The following is a 14,294-nucleotide window of genomic DNA, read 5'->3' on the forward strand; positions in this document are numbered from 1 at the left end:
AGGGAAAGAGAGTGATAATGAGAGTAAGAGATATTAAGGGAGCAGGTCAATCATCTAGCCTTGTCTTAGGCCCCTTTACCCACTTAAGGTGAAGTCTGTTAAACAAGAATGGTTTAGGACAATTCCAGAGCTAGTTCCTCTGGACCTCAAGCCCACAGAAAAATTTCAAGGTCATTTGAGAGGCCCTGTACCAATACATAAATGTAAATCAGAGCAGAAATGGTGACAGGATGGGGTAGAGAGCGTGAGAGGGACTGACATAGGTCATCCCTTATTTCCCATGGTCTCCAAATGTCATGGGAGAGATTTAGAGGTTGTCATGGGATGCTCTGGGAGTCTCAGTGAATATCTGAGTGTGTCAGCCAGGAGGAAGCCACCATGTGGGGTGAGTGAATCCCACATCAAATGCTCTGAGGTAGACCCCCCAAAATTATTGGCCAAATGAAGACCAAGTTGAGTTTAAGGGGGCTGAGTTCTCCAGGAGCTATCCTCACTCACACTAGTCCATTCAGAGAATTCCCACAAGTTATAGTTGTTGAGTGACATCCACAGACCAGTCAAGAAAATGACATCTCAAGTGGAGAGTCTGGAGAGAAGGACCAGAGATAAGACACCTCTTCCCTTCCACAGTGAGGTGCCATAAGCTTTCCCTGTGCCACCAGAGGAGAAGCAAAGAAGAGGGGGAAGGAGGAAGAAACCTGGAAAGACAAGTTTCTCAAAAGACATCTAGTTTATCTTAGGGCAGGGGGACTTGTATTAAACCTCGAGTAATTCTGTTTCAGTATTTTTTCTACTCATCAGTGAAATGAGAGGAGAGGGAGAAGGTGTCCAGAGCAAGAATTCATTAAAGAAAATCCCAGAAGTTACATTTTTATGTGTGTATTATAGTTGTGGTGAGGAAATTCTCACCTGTTGCAACTTAGGCTCTTGTGTTTCCAATACTTTGCACACAGTGATGCCTGTTTCTTAGATGTCCTCCCCATTATTTCCACCTCCCTTTTATTGTTCATCTCTTGAGATTTGGTCCAAGTGATCCTTTGTCTTGTGCGAGTCTTCTCAAAGCTCAATTATGCATGCTTAATTTCAGCTCCCATGGAACCTTGGGCATTCCTCTAGCATTATGTCCTATTGTTCTTATCTGTTTTCTCCCCACTGGACTATGAGTCTACAGGGAGAAACCATGTCTTGTTCATCAGGTTATCTCTACTCACTAGCACAATACCAAGCGTGGCAAGTAGAGGCAAAAGAATTAGAATTTTTAAATACGGTACTCTGTTAAAAAAAAAAAAAAAAAAAAACCAACCAACCAACCAACCAACCAACCAATATCCTTTTTGCCATTCTAATGATCATATTTGCTTTTAAAAAGAATGGTTGAAAGCACCCTTGGAGTACTTATGTAGATTACCAGACTCACTCTACTAAAATTCCTCACATCAGACATCATTGTACCTGACCTTGTTCTATGAAATTAGGAAAGTTTCAACAAAAAGAACACTGAACATTAAAATCTCACCAATGTATAGACAGAGGAAATGGAAACTCAGCCTGTAAGATCATTCAGCAAATAGTCACATCCTAGTCTCCTGGTGTCTCCTCTGGTCTCAGGGGAGGTGGCCTGCTTTATCCTTAGCTCTTCTTTCCAAGCACAAATAGGGACTTTTCTGAATTTCTCCCAGCATAGCTCCCTCATATTGCATACTTAGGATTCAGTGATGAAAGGTTCATTGTTGGTTAATTTTCAATATTAGGAACTCTCTGCCCAAGATAGTAAATTTGGCAATCAAACTTTTTAGTGTTTATTTAACAAACCCTTGAGTAATTAAAGTACAATTATACTCTTTTTAGAGACTTAAAAACTTGAAGTAGGAGTGCATGTTTTTGGTATATGTGTATTTGGATTGAATATAGAGCCTGAAATGCTATTGAAAAAAAATTACCAAGCTTTAATAAACTTTACGCATGACTTGACTGCAGTTGTACATCTAAAGAAAACAAATATAGTTCCTAATTAATTCACCTTAGAATAGCAACTATTTGTTTAAAATAAGCAGTTTAGTGAAAATTATAGATAATGGTTTCTAGAATTTTTAGTGTGTGGCTTTGTTAAAATTTCAACCTTTATAAAGACACTTCACTTTTTAAACTTTGTTTTCCCAGGTTCTGTGCTATACTTAGACTTTTTCTAAAACTGTGTTCTTACTGTTTTATTTATTATTATCTTACTGTTATTCTATGATTTTACTTAAAGTTATATCTCAGAAAATATAACTTAATAAAAACATTTTTAATTTTTAAATTCTTTATCCTTTATGCTTTCTTTTCTATAGTTTTTGTGTCCAGATTTTTTGGAGGAAATGGGAGATTTATTTCTTTGCACAGTTTTCATCCTTGACCATTTCCATGTTATTTGTGGCCACAATTCCCTCTCAAATTAGATTTAGCCTTCTATGTAGATTTTGGTAAAGTTTATTATCTTGAATTTGTTATTCAGTCAATAAATAATATATCAAATAATTAAAAATCTATCGTTAGGAAGTACAAAGTTGTATAAGACATATTTCCTCCTAGTCCTCCTTAAACTAGGATCTAGTTTAAGACATAAAACACATACACACAGTCACACACACAGTCAATGCCAAGAATTATCAGAAATGTCTCAGTTGAGTGAGAGGATTGGATGAGATTAGCTCTAACATTTTTCAAGCTCTATAATCTTGAAACTGTGTCACTGAGTTTATGAACAAGTAGTGCTCTAGCTCTTCTCAGTAGGGAGAGACCATTTTAATGCAGATGGCAAATTAAGCAGAAGAGATGTTTTGCACAAATGTATAGCAGCATGAATGCATGTGGATGATGGTGAGGTAGTGGGAGAGTAACCAAGAATCACTGGTCAGGGTGAACGCTGTAAAACAGTGGAAATAAGCTAAAAGGGAGATGGGGCCAAATTATACAGAGCTTTGAATACAGGGAAAGGCATTTGCATGCAACCTACAGACTGACATCTCTGAAAGTTTGTGAGCATGCTTTTTGAATTGGGCAGTCTGATATTTTGAGTATTTGTTCTGGACAGAAACTGTGAAAGTATCAGATATTGTGATAAAAGGATATTTCTGTCAGAATACCACAAGGATCAAGGGAAGAATTAGGAGTTTGTCGGCAGTCTTCAGTATTTCAGTCTGTGTGGTTTCTAACCAACTTCCCCAAATGAATGGGATGTGGCAGCGAAGAGGGATGTGCTGAAAGCTTCTAGTCATCCAGGTTCTCTTTAATCTGGGGCATTTGAAATGCAAGTAAGTGACTGGTGTGGCAGCCCTCCTTGTGCATTTCAAATGTGTGAGTCACAACATCAGGGGAGAAGGAAACCAGCAAAGAATGTGGTAATGTGGTTTTATGATCCATCTGGCAAAGGTCTGTGATCAGCCTGTTGGAAAACCCACCTCAGGCAATGTGGCACCCTCAGAGGTTTTTCAGCAGAGGTTGGACATGATCAAAGTTGTTTAATCTGACTTTCAAGGGCTGAAATATTGTAAATGAAGAAACTAGTTGAGAAGCTATTTCATGTGTCTAAATAAGAGGTGATAAAGGCCGTACAAGGAAACAAAACAATCAGACTGGCGAGGAAGGAAGCAAGGCAGACAACTTTAGAAAGACAATTGATAGGGTTTGGCTGATTAGAGTCATCATCGGTCAATGGAACTGGCTTATCCATTGGACAAAATAGACCTGACAAGTTGAATCTTAAATCAAATATGTAGTAGCTATATGACCTTGGGCAAGTCACTTACCCTTCTCTTTCTCCTCATCTGTCAAAAAAGAATAATAATAGCTACCTTGAAATATTGTAATAAAGAAAACATACGACTTTGTATACAGAATATAGATAGCAGTGGTTAATATCATTTTTCATGACTGTTATCTATGGGGATAAGATGGGAAGATGAGATGGAAGAAAGGAGATGGATGATGTCCTCTCCCCAGGAACTGGGAGAACTGTCCTGCCATTGAGAGAAAATTGAGGCAAAAAATAGAATTAGCTCAAACGAATGTATCACATTAAATGCTAGTGTTATTAATTTATCTCTATTCAATAGCTAGCACAACTATGCACAGTTAAGCAGTATATTTGGAATATGAATCTGATCGATTCCTCTGGAATAAAACATGCAAAATAAACAGAATGGACACAGGAACACTGAAACGGAAATGTAGAAAGGACTTGTGAAACCAGACTTCTAATTTTAGTGTAATATTCATTAGGCTACTTTGTATCTTTTTTAAAAAAGATTTTTGTTTCTTTGACAGAGAGAAAGAGAGCACAAGTAGGCAGAGAGGCAGGCAGAGGGAGAGGGAGAAGCAGGCTGTCTGCTGAGCAGGGAACCTGATGCAGGTCTGGATCCCATCATGACCTGAGCCGAAGGCAGAGGCTTAACCACCTGAGCCACCCAGATGCCCCGCTACTTTGTATCTTATCCATGTACTGAATGTTTACTGTGGGTTTAACTAAACGTATGTGTTTCTATATTGCACTTCCCCAAATGACCTGTAGGGGTTACCACTGAAATATGAGTACTTAGGGAGCAGGTCATTAGGCCCATGTAAGGAAGATAGTTCAGAAAGCAGTTCCTCTGTTGAATCTAAAAATGAAGGAGTTATAGAAAACTATAGTTGTCTAAATAAGAAAGTGGGCAGGAGTCTGGGTGTCTCCTTCTTGATTCAGGCATCAAAATAGTTTTCAGAAGATATGTTAATCCATGACATAGTTTGTGATTTTTCATAGAGCTCTCTTAGAAAAAAATAATATTTTTGAAGAATGCCATTGTGTAGAATTTTGGTCTTTTTATCTTGAGGACTAATGGGAACTTCTCCATCACTTCTTTTAAGACATTTTATCATGTGTAGTGAATTTTGTTAAAAGAGCAAGTTCTGAAAAGCTCTGATAGCCTCTTCAGCAAAAGATCCAGGATAGTCAGCCATTGATACAAAGACCTGAATCTGCTTGGACACCCTAGAATAGGCTTCTGGCAATGTTATGTCTTTCTTTTAGAGGTTTGGGTAAATCACACCGCTCAGAAACTGCATCACACATTATGCCTAAGTCATAAACAAATGCTGCTGGATCCTTAGTCCATTGTACTTTGTTCAGTGTTTTGAAACTATAGATGTGTCACTTGAATACATCAGTAAACATTTCTTCAGGGTTTGGATGTGCATTCAAAATGGCCTCTATAGATCTTTTTATTTGAGTTACCTAAAAGAACTTCTCAACATGACTAATTTTAAGCAGCCACATTTTCCTACCAATAAAATAACAGGATAGACCGTTTATGAAAAAGAAGTATCTGTGGGGGAAAAAGCCTTAAAAATAATGGAGTTCAGTTGGGCTATATGGTAGGCAGAATAATGGCCCCCCAAGATCTCCACATCTACATCTTTGTTCCTAGCACCGGTGAATATGTTAGGTTATAAGGCAAAGGAAAATTAAAGGAGCAAATGGAATGAAGATTGCTCATCCGCTGACCTTGACTAGGAAGATTATCCTGGATTGCCTAGGTAAACCCAGTGTAATTGCAAGAGTCCTTAAATGTCTAAGAGGGAGGGAAAAAATGTTAGTTCCAGAGGGATGCTATGTGAAAAAGACTCAATTGGCTATTGCTGGCTTTGAAGATATAAGGGAGTCCCAAGCCAAAGAAAGCAAGCAGCCTTGGGAAACTGACAGACAAGAAATCAGATTCTCCCTTAGGATCCCAGAAAGGAACACCACCTTGTTAACATCTTAATTTTAGCCCAGCGAGACCCATTTTGGACTTCTTACTTCCAGAAGTATAAGATAATCAACATACATTGTTTTAATGTGGTAGAGTTGTTAGAGCTGAAATAAGAAACTAATTCAGTCTATTTTTTAAATATGATTTATATATGCCTAAATAATAAGGAACTTCTGAATCCTTAAATTTTAATTAATTAGAAACAAAGCTAATATATTCATAAAATTATGTTTAATGTTGATATATAATATATATATTTCTTCAACTTTTCCTTTTCACGAATTTGTCTTTTTTTTTTTCAAAGTCTGCTCCAAGATCTATCTTTTACAGAAAACAGTTTGGGATTAGTTCTATTAAATCTCACCTCTAGTATGTTTTTCCTGAAAGAAAAAAATTTTAATTGAATCTAATTCAAAATCATGGATAACTATTATATAATTTATTTTTGTTCTCATAATATATTTTCTCTTTTTTTCTCATAATGCATTTTCAACAAATACATGGAGTATATTGTTGAAGTAAAATAGAAGACTAATATACTAAATGTACTTTGGTCTACACCTAACAATACTGTACCTTGATAATTTCTATTGATAAATATGTATCAATAACTTTGGGGGAGCTATCGAACAATGATCTCTGCCATCATCATTCCATAACTACCACCTAACAATATTGAGAAAAAATCAGAAAAACATGACACATTAGATTTGTAGCCTACAAAAAATCAGCATAAAATGTTTTAGATTGGCCACCCTCAAACACAATTTGAAAGTGTAATTGAGGACACAAGAGAATCTTCTAAATTTGAAATAATTAATTTTTATAAATTTATTATATTTTTTATAAGATCAGAAGTTACTTCTTTTAAAAGAAACTTTTTACTATGGAAAATTATAAACATAAAAGTCGACAAACTAGTGTAATAACCTCAATGTATTCATCACCAAGTCTGAACAATTATTATTATTAACTCATGGTCAATTTTGCTTCATCTTTCCCTCACTTAGTTTTCTCCTCACTACATACTCTGTTTAAGCAAATCTCATGTTCATATAAATGTGTCCATATGTATTTTAGTATATATCCCTAAAATAAATGATTTCTTTAATATAAACACTTTACTATTTTCATACCTCTAAAAACCTAATAAATAATACCAGGTCATGCTTCTGGTAGAGTATCTTCTCTCTGGATTTAGTGTATGGCATCCCTATGGTATCCTTTGATGTGTTCCTCTGTCCTTATATATTGATAATTAGATCTAGAGGCCTTTTCAGGTTCAAGAGTCTATCTAACGGCCTCTCTTTTGGTGATGTCAGCAAAATGCATTTTATTTTTCAATGTTGCTTATAAATGAGCAGTTTGGTGCTCATTGATAATTTAATCAGAATGAAAATTTAATCAGAGTATAAACAATGGCCCAGGAAGTTTTTCACTTTTCCCATTCTGAGATCTCTTTTGATGCCATCTCTTCTGATGATATTTTTTTTTCCAAATATCTTTTTTTCAAAATAATAGAAAATGATACCTTAGGAAATAACTTTTTTTTTAAGATTTCATTTATTTTTTTTTTTGAGAGAGAGAGAGAGTACTAGAGAGAGAGCAAGCATGAGTTGGGGACAGAGGGAGAGGGAGAATCAGGCTCCCTGCTCAGCAGGGACTTGATTCCGAGGCTCAAGCCTGGAATCGAGCATGTGGGGCTCAATCCCAGGACCCTGGAATCATGAGTTGAGCCGGAGGCAGATGCTTAACCAACTTAGCCACTCAGGTGCCCCAGAAATAACTTATTTTTTAAAAGAGCTCCTGACTGCTTAAAAGGGAGGTGAAAGGGATAATTTAAATAATAAAAGAAAATCTAAATACAGGATTCTTTTTAGTTGAGAAGACTTTCTCTGTCTGAGCATTGGACAGGAACGGCCAGTTCCAGAATATGTAAAAAATCCCATTCAATATTCTATTAAAATATTACCAAGTTTGATATTTAGCTCTAGCCCATGAGGTGGATATGATTTGTACCTCAGTTTTAGAGATAAGGAAACTGGGGTCTCTTGCAGTTTAAGGAACCTGACTCCTGTTACCCAGTTGATAATTGATTTTGCTAGGATTGGGAATCATATTTAACATTCTCTGAAACCACTTTCACATTTCCACTACAGCATTTTATTTCCACCAGTAAATCTATTGAGTCTCTATAACTTTAATTTTTTAACCAAATCTATAGAATTGAAAAATTATATTCAGTCAGTCTATGATTTAATCAGACTCTCTCAGTTAAAATACAAGATATAAATCTTGAATTATTAGTAATATACAAGTAAACAAGCAACATCTGATAGATTTCCACTTATATATTATTTATAGACTCAATTTTAAAGAGAGTGGCAATGCTCATAAAATAGAGAAAGCAAATAACCACATATAGAAAGCAAATCTGCCTCTCCATATTTGATAAGTTAAGGGTGAGTTGTTACTATCTATTACTGAGCTGCTTGGCTTTAAGAAATAAAACTGATAATCTCATTATAAATTCTTGGAAATAAGCATCTACTTAAAAAATAATTTCTTATTTGGCCCACACTTGGCATTGCTCTGCTAGAAAAAATTAAAAGTAAAGATTAATAAAACCAGAGAAAGAGAAATAGTGCCATTTAGATGGTTAGCAACTTTATATTAGCAATTGTCCCTAAACCCAAATGAGATTGGTATAACTCCTTACTTAAGACATTTAGCCATATTTGGCAATGAGTTTATTCTGGCTTTTTATTGCATTTTTTCCGTCATCCAAGTGAAGTAGTTATTTTAAGCTTCCTAGAGCTTGGCTCTTTAGCAACAGTTTAGGAAGAGAATTCCAGTTCCACAAGGAGCTAATTCATACTGAGCACAGGCACTACCCACATTAGGCTGCCAGTCAGCATGGGGACCGTTTTCTGACACATGTGCAGGATGATTGACAGCTGACTCTTAGAGATTATGTGATGAATTAGAGAATTGAATACTGTCACCTTGGCTCAAATTCCACTTTGCAAAGAAGGGAAAATTTATGATGAATACGTAGGTAGATAGTAATTAGTTAGCTAGATGGGTGGATAAGAGGTAGGTAGGTATGTACGTAGGTTGAAAATTACCTTGTAGTTCTCTTTATACTGAGCATAGATGTGTTTGTAACATCTTATGGGGAGCTATCAAACTAATAAATGTTGGGCATCCTTGATGAATACAAAGAAATATAAGACCTTCAATGAGCTTATGCAGATGGGAGGTAATATGTAAACATAGCAAAAGTTAAATGATGAAGTACTTAATTATTATTTTAGACAGAAATTGTGCTGCAATCATAAAAAGGTGCACGCCAACATGTGTTCATTGAAATTGAAACCAATTTGAAAGTATGATTACTGTTGCATTTATCTATCTATCTATCTATCATCTATCTATCTATCTATCTATCTATCATTTATCATTATCTACCTATCTATTATCTATCATAAATCTTTCTATCTTTGTATTTCAGTGTGGAAACAGACCATGTGGCAGCAATAGTTGGAAAGTTTCGTTTTCTCTTTTGATAGTTGAATAGTTTTCTCTTGAAAAGGAGCCCTTGCTTTCAGTAAGATTTATCAGGTTAAAAAAAGGTTTTGATTTAATATTTGAAGACGGAGTTAATCTCCTGCTGTGCTTTAAGCGTTTGAAAACCTGCTGCAAAGTGGCATTTCAAAGACAGCTTAATATTAAATTCAGTTTGCAATATTCATATCTAATTGTTATAGGATGCGTTGTTCTGTTAATAAGTAGCAGAATAACAATGTTATTATGTTTGGCTTTCACAGGCATTTTTAGACCTTTGTCAGAGGATGCTCTTCTTGTAAATGTGTAGAGAAACATTTATACATGAACTCCTACAGTTTTAAAAAATATGGGTTGTCATTTTTTATTCAGCGACGATATTCTTGAATGCTGTACTTTCTTACTGAAAAAGTCTAGCTCTAAGTTCAAATCCACTGTATTGTAATACAAAAATACAAAAGGAGATAATGTAATACATGCAAAAAATATTCCATCTCTTCTAGAACATGCTAAAATAACTTACTGGGGCCTAGGTATTATAAGATAACTATTTTGAGTAGAATGGAGATATTGATTGACATTATTTTTCTTTCTTTTTCAGCTGTTCTGTATGTTCAGAGTATCTTTTTACCCCCTATACAACTAAAAAAATAAAAATCTTATGTTAGAATACTACTTTTATCTGGGGAAGAAGAAACGATTGAGCATATTGTGATTATTAATCATTAATAGCCTGACAGAAAAGTTGACTGCAGTGGGAAAAATCAAGTCAGCTTTATTGTTCATTAAGACATTCCTGAAGGAGCTAACTTTTCATAGAAAGAATAGACAATAGAATTACAATATTTCACATTTATGAATGAAGTATGACCATGTGCTAAACTACTTTGCCTTTTTATAATCAGATTTTCCCAATTATTTATGCTAATTTAAATGATGTTATTACCATCTATCATCATCACCATTTAGACTTTGTTGTTCGATTTTTTTTTACAACACAAATGGCGATAATTCTACCTTTTCAAAAGAAAAGATTTTAAAACATGTTAACTATTAGTATAATCATTAAAATTATTTTAAATGACTTTAAAAGTGTCCCTTGATTGGGGCATAATTTCCATTTAGACTCAAGAGTCTTTGGCCAAAACCCTGACTTCGGTAATGATTATTTTTTTATAATAGTGGCACAAGTGTATGATTCATCTCTAATTGTATTATATTCACAGTTTGATATTAGGGGGTCATATTATATAATATTAGATTATCTATCTCTCTCTCTAGATTTGTAGATAATCTTGCCTCTAAGTTAAATGGGAGGTAAAGGTCATCCAACATGCTTTTCCTCATTTTGTCTTTTTTCAATTTTCTCATATCATTCCATTATCTCTCACTCTTTCTCTCTCCTATGAGCAAGATAAATTTTCCATTTATCCAAATTCTTCTCTGAAACTAACAACTTCATCTATGCCTTCTCTCTCATTCATTCAGATCTTCTAAGACATTCTTCTAACAATTAACACATCTTTCTCTTGGTTAAATCATTCCATCAACTTCCTATTTTCTCTCTTTCCCTTCCTGGCCAAACTTACCCCAAATTCAATCTCTATTGCCCCCATGCTCTTTCCATCCACTCCTCACTCAGTGCAATCAGGCCCCTTTCCCCAGCTCCATACAATACAGAGTGCATTGTTCCTGGTTCCATTGAACATTTCCAAGAGGAGGAGTAACATTCTCAGCTATGTGTCAAAAAGTAATCACTCTAGTTGCCGAGGCAATGGAACTACTTGTGGACACAGGAATTAAGACACTTATCCAGAGGTCTAGGAGCCAGAGGTTGTTTATCTGTCAGGATGGGGCAGTGGGAATGATGGAAGCAGAGAACTCAAAGAGATATGTAGAAGTTAGAATTAATATATTGATTTACCTTGGCAAATATGTAACCCCATCTGAATCTATAAAACAATATGCTATGAAACAGGATACAAATATACTATTCTCCCAGGTTAGGATTAACTGAAGTAATAAATATATGAAAAAGAATTTTATTTATTTTTTTAAAGATTTTATTTATTCATTTATTTGAGAGAGTGAGAGAGAGAGCACATGAGAGGGGGGAAGGTCAGAGGGAGAAGCAGACTCCCCGCTGAGCAGGGAGCCTGATGTGAGACTCGATCCCGGGACTCCAGGATCATGACCTGAGCCGAAGGCAGTCGCCTAACCAACTGAGCCACCCAGGCGCCCCTGAAAAAGAATTTTAAATGAAATTTTACTACACAGTATAAAATGATAAACAGGTCTCAGATTGGGAAAATAAAGGACTCTCAAATTCGTTCTTTCTACCTATGGCTTTCCAATAAATAAATAAATAAATAAATAAATAAATAAATAAATAAATAAGAATAACAACAAAAAACCATTGTGCTACTATAGAGTGGAAGTGAATTTTAAAACCAGAGCACAGAACCATTGTTTTATAGCTTATATAATTAATGTAGGCTATAAATCCCAATTTTATATTAGAAGTACTACATAAGTAAACCCAGCTCGTATTTCTTTTTAACAGACATTCATTTCAGATAGCAAGAAAAAAATAATTCTTTTATAAGGCATGAGCATTGAATTGAACTTGAGAATTAGTTTAGTTCTATACAGCACATGGGTTACTCATAAAGTTAACGCTTGCCTTTAAGTAATATTTTTCCCCTAAAAAAATAATTAGCAGATTCTCATTAGTAAGTTATGTTACATAAATTTTGCTCTATATTTTACTAGATATAATCTTTGATAACTTCTCTGTTGCCTTCTTACTGGCTTTTTCCTCCCATTACAAATTATTTAAGATATTTGCTTCAGAAAAATTTGTTGAGTGTTTGCTCTGCTCCAAATGTGCTAATGCTGGAGATTAAAAAAGGAATTAAAAGCATTCTGCATTCTTAAATTCATAAAGTTACTGGTCCAGAAATGTCCCTCTCTGCCACAGGGTCTTTGCACAGACTCTTCTCTCTGTCCATAAAGATCCCCCAGCATCTCATCCTCTTCAAGTATCCTTAGCACACTCTCAGAGAAGCCCGCACTTTTTCTTTTTCAATATTTATTACAATTGTAATTAAATATTTATTCATGTAGTCATTTACTTAATGGCTGTATCTCCTGCTCTGTTGTAAACATTATGAGAGCAAATGTTATTTCCCCAGAGCCTCGCACAGTGCCTGGCATATAGTAGCAGTTCAAAAATACTTGTGGAATGAGTGAATAAATACATGATGCAATTTCCCAGAGAGGGAAGATGGAGATAGAGAAGGAGACAAGCCAAGGACAGAACACAAAGGCTCACCAATAGTTCAGAGGAAGACAGAGCTAAGGAAAAAAAAAAGAGATAGAGATGCCTGAGAAAAATCTCCATAAAATAAGTAAGAGAAGTAAACAAGTATAATGTCATAAACTTCAAAATTAGAGTTATAATATCAGTAATGTGTTAAATGTGATAAACTATTAGTTTCAATGACGCCTTCCTGACCCCCTTTTTGCTCCTGTCTTCACATTTTATTTATCTTCACGACACTTATTGGTTCTTTTATACACTTGCATCCATCCACACACCCATATGTACATTCAGGTATGGTATTTTTACAAACATATTATTATTGTTATTATTATTATACAATATATAAAAAATGGTTATGGCTTCTTTCTCCCATAAGAATCTTAGTTCCAAGAAACCAGAGACTTTGGCTATTTTTATTTTATTTTGCCATCCACACTGTCTAGACACATGAGAGGAATCAAGACATTTTTTTGAAATGATACTGTATGGATAGTTTATCTGAATTAGGAGCCAGAAGGGCATTGGTGACCTTCGAAAGTTTCAGAAATGGAGTGGCCAAGGCCATGCTGCTACTTAGGTGTTATTAAGTTTATTACAACATTGCAACCCTTGCCCAACATTCTATCCCCAAACTCTATCCAGTCACACTGCCGAGATCGAGGTCTGGGATCTCTGGGTGACATACTCCTGATGGGACCAATATGGCGGTTGTCTGTCTCCTTTCCACATTTACACAATATACGATGATGAAATGGGACAGGAAAGGTGCAACAGATTCTCCTATTTGGAAAGAGAAGAATGGGAGACAAACAGCAGTCTCGGGTCTACAGCAAATGTGAAGACCCTCTGGGGAGACTATGACATAGTCTACTCCCTTAGGAGGAGCTACCTTTTCTAATTTCTTCCATGACTCCTGACTCCACCCTGAAAAGGTTCTTCCTTTTCTTTAATCTTTTTGGACCACATCAGAATGGTATTGGGGAATGTGCTCTACCTGATAGCTTAACAGATTTCTCAGGCAACTGTTGCTCAAGAAAGGTAGGGGGCTTGAGAGTCACCTAAATCTCTAATAGTCACAGACAGGAGTTTTAGTCCAGGCTCAGAGTTTCTTGGCAGTATAACTCTCTCAAAAAACTGATTCCAGTTAGTTCCACATGCCAATAACCACATCTACAAATATTTCTTTTTAAAATAGTTCAGAAATCTGTTTTCTCATCTCCTTACTCCTCTCTCAATTTGAAGGAGGTTCTTCAGAGGCTATCAAGCTCCAGACTGAAACTGATTTCTTAGCTTGATCTTTTTCCTGAGTTGGAGTAGGCTGTTGTAACAGTAGGTGTGAAGGCAATTTCCTTAGTCTGATCTTTGTCACAAAACATGACTTCATCAGGTTTTGTTGTGCAAAGACCTGTTTTCGTTCTCAAATAAGTCCCCCAATTCTAAAATTATGAGTCTCTCAGTTTTTGGAATCTCTCGATTATTTTTCATTTCTGCTTTGATCTAGATAGTTCTTTCCTGAAGGTACTCTTCTAATATCATGCCAAATGCAGCCGTTTGCACAAAATGTACATTTTAAACAACTTGTTCTCTAACTCTTTTCCCGATGCTACAAGTGCATTAAACACAAGGGCTACTTC

The sequence above is a fragment of the Mirounga leonina genome, unplaced genomic scaffold, assembly GCF_011800145.1.
Source record: "Mirounga leonina isolate KUSES-001 unplaced genomic scaffold, KU_Mleo_1.0 Mir_127, whole genome shotgun sequence".
NCBI classification, from domain to species: Eukaryota; Metazoa; Chordata; class Mammalia; order Carnivora; family Phocidae; genus Mirounga; species Mirounga leonina.